General features: G+C 30.2%; 1 pseudogene; it reads left to right on the top strand.

Annotated features, from left to right (window-relative positions):
- The first annotated feature begins 1,627 nt into the window (after window positions 1–1,627).
- On the top strand, window positions 1,628–4,929 carry LOC120202019 (annotated as a pseudogene).
- The last annotated feature ends 1,921 nt before the right edge of the window (window positions 4,930–6,850 follow it).

Here is a 6,850-nt window from a genome sequence, read left to right as displayed (position 1 = left end):
ATTCCTACTTTTATTTATTTTATTTTAGCTCTTGTATTTATTGCCTATTTTAGATTTTTATTTATTTCATGCTTGAATGTTCGTGTTACATGTTTTAATCCTTATATATATATATATATGCATTTATGCACATACATCTTTATTGCTCATCTATGTATAATTTATGTATGTGTGTTTACATTTTATTTAATGTTTTAACTAATATTTTTGAAAAATTATAAAATGCTGATAAATTTTTCTTTCATATATTTTACTTGAATATTTTTAAGAACACTTGTTGTAGAATGGGTGTGAAAAGTATCACTTAATAGAAGAGGTGCGATTCAATACGACATTCGAATAAAAAATGAACTTGAAATAAATCGAGTCTATTTTTGTAAAACTTTGAGATTCGAAATAATTTAACAATATTCAATAAAAAGGATCGTATTTTAATTTTTGACTCAAACTTGCAAATTCCACCGTTACGCCGACATATAAACAATTAGGTATTGATTTCGGGCGTTGTAGGGTGCTTACCATTCCTCATGCGTAATCGACTCCCGAATCTTTTAAATTGGTAACCGTAGACCAATTTTTGTTTTTAAAAAAATGATTTTTTGAAAAATTGTTTTAAAAGATGTTTTCAGGTATTCGACCACCGTAACCCAAAGATTGATGGCGACTCTAATTCAAATTAAATCAAAATTCATCAAAACTCTAATTTTTCCAAACTAAATTCATAATTATTTTTAAATTCGATTTTTTGAATTCAAAAAAATAGTTAGGACGGATCTAATATGGTTAAAGTTAATTGAACTTTAATAATTAACTAAAGTATAATTTATGTATACATATCATATAATTAATTTCTAGTTAATAATGAAATGATTAGAAATTAAGGTACTATGTTATTGATTATAATTATACTTCTAAAATTACACCATCTCCAAATTAATAAAAGTATTTTCTGTTGCGTTCTAATCTAAGTATTTTCCAAATTATAGGGTTCATCCCTACCAAATATTTCCATGCATCCATTTAACGCTTCATTTTACTCGTCAGTCTAAGGACGAGATATGTAATTCCATCCTATTTAACTAGGCGTTTCATCCATTGTTTAATTTTAAAAATACGACTTACCATCGATCTATGTGCACCATCTACTTTATAAATTTCTTTTGTATTTGTTACTAACATAGTGAAATTCCTCTCATTCATATAATTTTTAATTTTTCATGTAAATATGTATATTTTCATTTTATGAACTTATTGTTTATGGTGATAGATAAAGACAAACGTTTAGTTCTGAGTGACAGACGATCGACAATTTGAAACATCAAAGAATGATTGAAATTTTATTTTAAGAAAATTTGTGTATATAGAGTATTTATTTTTGTACATTTTTATTATTTAAGAAATTTAAATTTTTATCGTCACAAGTATCGTCCGGAATTGTTTTATTTTAATATAAGGTTCTTAACTAATGGTTAAAAATATGATTTAACTTAATTCTATTGTTAATATGTTTACGTTAATCAGTATGTAAATTCCATCTAAAATTTGGTGAATGAACAACAATAATGATGTATAAAGTAATGGTGGTCGTCTCTTTTCTTTTCCTATTCTCTCTCTCCATCTTCATTTTCTTCTTAGTTTATCATTTGGTAATCATTTTTCCCTTTAAATTCTTTAGGGTTTCTGCTTCTTCTTAATGGATCCTTCTGGATTAGATAAATAGACGAGGAAGGGAATTCAAAAGCCTCAATTACTTGCCCTTTTTCGCGCATTTCCTTGATTCCTGAACCCATCTCTCACGAGTTTCCAAAATTCCTTTTTGTGGAGGTAAACCAATGTTTTTTGTTTGTTTGAGTATTTTCAATATGTGTTTATGAATTTATATATTTTCTTTAATTTTAAGATCCATTTCTTTTCTGTGCTACATTGGTTTATGTATCTGTTTAGCCTGTTTGTGGAATACTGCTTTTTTTTTTTAACTTGTATGAATTATAGGGAGTTAAATTTAAGCTTAACTTATTTGTATATATCTCACATGTATGTATGTTTATTATTTATTTTGCATTCAACAAAATCGTTTAAGACAATTAGTCAGGCCTCATTTTGAGTAGTTGGACTGGAAATAATTGTGCAAGATTGTCCTCTGCTTGAAGTTTCTAAAGCATATTTTGACTATGTAAAATTTATTGCTTCGTTATGATTATATTTTGACAATGGGATTTTGTTTCTATTATTTGTTGATCATGTTTGGTAAGAAGGTTTTTTATTCAGCCAGGAAAAGAGCCGCTGTTCAATAATGTTCGATAAAAATAACGTGTAGATAGTTGAAATAGTTTGAATTATGGTTTACCTGAGTTGTGAATTATGATTTTTATGATTAAGTAGAACAAAATTCCTATTGTCTCTGCTCAGAATAAACCTTTTAAGGTATAAGAGCTTCCTTTATCTCTATTGATCTTTAGCCGATTTAAATACTATCGGTGTCGTAGCGTACTTGTTACCTTTTGGGAGTGAGATGTGGTCAGGATTTTCTATATGTTTAGTTGATGTCATGAAGCTAAACGGATAAAACAGGGTTTTATGTATTATTGAGATGAAATCAAGTTTTATAATGTTTGTGTATGAAATGAAATTTCTGGGTTTCTCTTGTTATATATGAAGGTTCTGGGGATGGAGGAGACACAGAAGCTGGACAGTCATATGACATCGGCTGCAACTTTTGTCAAATGGGGAATCCAGGATGCCAGTGATGATTCTTGTAGCATATGCCTTGACGAGTTTTATTCGAGTGATCCTTCCACGGTAATAATACCTAAAGCATAAATTCGCTTTTATTAACCCTTTTCTCGGTAATGGAGATTTTGTGTTGTTTTCTTTAATCATAAGTTTCTGTGTGAATGCATGTTTTGAAGTATTTGCTACCATTGCTAGCAGGTGACTAATTGTAAGCATGAGTTTCACCTCCAATGCATTCTTGAATGGTACATATCTTGTAAATCTCAAAATAATTATTGTTTTTCGATTTATTCTAATTCATTTTCATGAATTTTATATTATTACCCGTATATTGGCTGTCTGATGAATTTGCTAAGACATTATCATGGTTCCATACTTCGGAGAGAGAGCAAGATTACATGGTATAGTAGTCGCAATGTGACTGGGAAAAAATGTCCTCTAAAAAGGCTATATGACCATTTGATGCATTTGGTTTAGACATGGCTATATGATATATTTTCATTCCTTATTTCATGTTTTATATACTATTTTAAGATCGATATGTTATCCTTTGATACACAAGTTTGTTATTTGTAGGTGCTAGAGAAGCTCACAATGTCCCATGTGTTGGCAAGACATTAGCTTGAAAGACTCTGAAAGGGTTTTACATTGATTAAAGCTTTCCTTTGAAAATTTTCTCATCATGAAGTCTATGGAATAAGTTAATAATGTCCGAATGGTTGCAGTCAAGAATTGCTTCAAGCAGTAGAAAGGGAAAGGATGGTTCGGTTTACTGCACCACAAAATACTGACATATTTCACCATCACACCCTCGGTGATTTTGAATTGCAACATGTATGATGCCTCCAAGTGCTTATAACAATAACTTTTTTTTACTACTATTTGCCGATAAATGCGTTATGAACTTGCACAATTTTCGCATTGTAATGCAGTTGCCAGTTGGTGTAAATGACCCTGAACTTGAAGAGCGTATAATTCAGCACTTTGCTGCTGCTGCTGCTGCAATGGGAAGGACCCACCGCACTGGTAGGAGGGAGGGTCAGAGAAGATCATCTACTAATGGTCGTCCACACGTCTTGGTGCTTTCTCATCCCACTACACAGCAATCTGATTCTGGATCTTCAACTCAGACTAAGATAGCAAGGGAAGCTGAAGCACCTGCAGTTATCATGGCTAGGCCATCTAGTCAGCTACCATCTCAAGAAGAGATGCCTCCATTTCCTTCTAGACAGAATACATTGGCCTCTAGAACTACTGTCATTCCAGTGAATTGACGAGCATTTTCCTTTAATAATCGGTATTTCAGACTTTTTTCATGCATTTGAATATTACATTGTATATCCCTCTAGTATTTTGCAGAAACACTTCTAGTGATTTTGTAATGGTGCATGTATTATCTAGTTGATTATTTATCTTTGTTTATAGAAGCACTTCTGGTGATTCCTCATTTACAAATCACGAGGGAGCAGGACCGTCAGAGTTTCAGTCATTTTCGGAGTCTCTGAAATCCAAACTTAATGCAATGTCCTTGAGGTATGGTTGAAAATCTTTAAGGGCATGAAACTAGACAATGCATATTTTTCCGACTTCGTTATTAATTTATTGTTAAAACCTTTTGAATTGAAGATATAAGGAGTCAATTTCTAAGAGTACAAGAGGCTTGAAGGAGAGGTTGTTCTCACGTAGCTCTTCTACGTCTGATATTGGGAATGAAGTTTGTCGAGAAGTAAGCGCAGGAATTGCTAGTGTATCCCGTATGATGGAGCGACTTGAAATCAATGGAAATAACAGAGAAAACCAGGCTTGTGTCATGTCAATCGACTGAATCTTCCTTTACAGAGCAAGGCAACCAGCATGATACAGGGAGGAACAGAGATAACCCTTCAACCATTGTCCCTTCACGACCTCTGCACGCCACTAGTTCTCTTTCTACTTGATACACAGAATTATTTCTGCAAATCGAGTCTATCCTCAGCTTTTCATCTTTGTAGGTGAGTTTTTCAGGTTAATTTACTTTTATCATTTACTCTTTATATTATTATTTCAACATTGTCACCCACAAAGTAGAACAAATATCGGATTTGCTTTGGCCATCCCTCTTTCTATCCGGTGACCACCCATGACCCATATTAATCCCGTAATCATTCTTCCACCTGAATAACATGAGTTTTGAAGAATTTTCTTCATTGACCAGCAACCTTGCATCTTTCCCATGTTTGTTTATTAGCACTTTGATCCTTTGTCTCAGTTTTCAGGTGCCGAATCCATGTTTCTCCAGAGATGACAAGCTAGGGAAAGATGGTTTGCATTTCTGTCCAGGGGATTAGCATTTTTTTTCTAATGGACAAAGATTTGTGGTGGTTTTGGCCTGAATCTCAATTGATAAAAGAGGATGATGTTTGAGGAGGAGCTTTTTCATCTGGATACACACTTATATAGACTTTTTATATGGTTTATGTATAGCATGAATTAGTGCAATATATGTATAACTATGATAATTGATGGAATATCACATGTTGTCTTTCGATATGGGTGTTGTGTTTTCTTCGTTGTCTAGAAGAACAACATAAATATGTTATTATACATATACCATATATTACAAATCTATTTTCTGGTTGTATTATCAAAAGAAAAGAAAATGTCAAATGAAGAAAGATGGCCAAAGCCCAATGGAAAACCTGACTCAATCTGAATGGATGCCTGTTGGCTTCTGTCTTGTAAAAGAAGCGGGTTTGTAATAAACTATTTTAAAAAACCATTCCAGTTTTAACAAATACATTTTTTTTAGATTTAATATAAAAATAGTTCTAAATTATGTATTTTTGTTACAAATAATTACTAAATGCTACCACCATTAAATTCATTTATAATAGTTATACGACACCTGATTTATTTAATTCACGAAATGTAAGTTTATTTTTAGAATAAAATTATGGAGATATAAAGTTACTTGGTATACTATTAAAAATTTTGTATTACCTTATATTATTTGTTTGTTTGATATGTATGTAAGATTATGATATTTGGTTAGAAGAATATAAGATGAAATTATAAATAATATATATTTTATCAAATTATTATTGATATATATATATATATATAATAAGTTTAATTCTTAATATTAAAGTGAAAATATTTACATGTAAGATTACAAAAAAAATATTTTTCTATTTCTAATTTATATATTATAATTTTTTATATAAATAGTTCAATATATATATATATATATATATTATTTTTATTTCTTTAAAAATACATATACCTAAGTATATCAGTGTAAATATGTGATTGGTTTAGGTATCATAATATTAAGAGATCTATATATTCGGAATCCACTAATACATTAACAGAAACAGAAAAGATTGTACTTATGCATGTTATAATGTAACCCCTAGACCAGGCCTTAGATCGATGCTAGAGAACTCAATTGAAATCTTTTTTTCATGGAAAATGTGTTCGTTCCAAAACTAAAAATATATATATATATATATATATATATATATATATATATATATATATATATATATATATATATTTATAATAAAATAATAATTCTCAAGTTCTATAATTCACAATTTATTAAAGTAAATTATACGAGGAAAAATTCAACATAAATAATAATTATTTCCAAATCATACAAAAACGGTTCGAAGCACTATAATGTCCAAAGTTTAAAATTACAAATAAGATAATCCCAAAAATAATACAAGTAAAAATCCGATAAAGAAAAGTCAAATAAAAATTCATATTGAGACAATGCTTTTATTTTAAAACAAAAGACGAAACCCTCCAAGTATTTGTTCACCTAGTATTGAGCATATGAAATAGAAACTGTAAGGGGTAAGCTATTAAACTTAGTTTATCTCTAAAGTGCGAACAAACACAAGTCAAAACACAAACCGATTCAAACAAAAGTATTCACAATCTAAGTCATAATATTCATATCGTATTTCGAATCAATTAGTAATAATCATAAACCGAATCAAATAATGATAAACTAAATTTTAATGTTATGCAAATGATTATGTACCTATATGCTTGTCATACCATCCAAAGAATAGGTTCCCCAAAACCACTCTAACCACAATCACACCTTTTAAAATGGGATCCATCATAA

This window comes from Hibiscus syriacus, unplaced genomic scaffold (assembly GCF_006381635.1).
Source record: "Hibiscus syriacus cultivar Baekdansim isolate YM2019G1 unplaced genomic scaffold, ASM638163v2 tig00008145_pilon, whole genome shotgun sequence".
In the NCBI taxonomy this organism is placed as follows: Eukaryota; Viridiplantae; Streptophyta; class Magnoliopsida; order Malvales; family Malvaceae; genus Hibiscus; species Hibiscus syriacus.
Note: the sequence above shows the minus strand (reverse complement) of the source record. Positions and strands in the feature narration are given on the sequence as shown.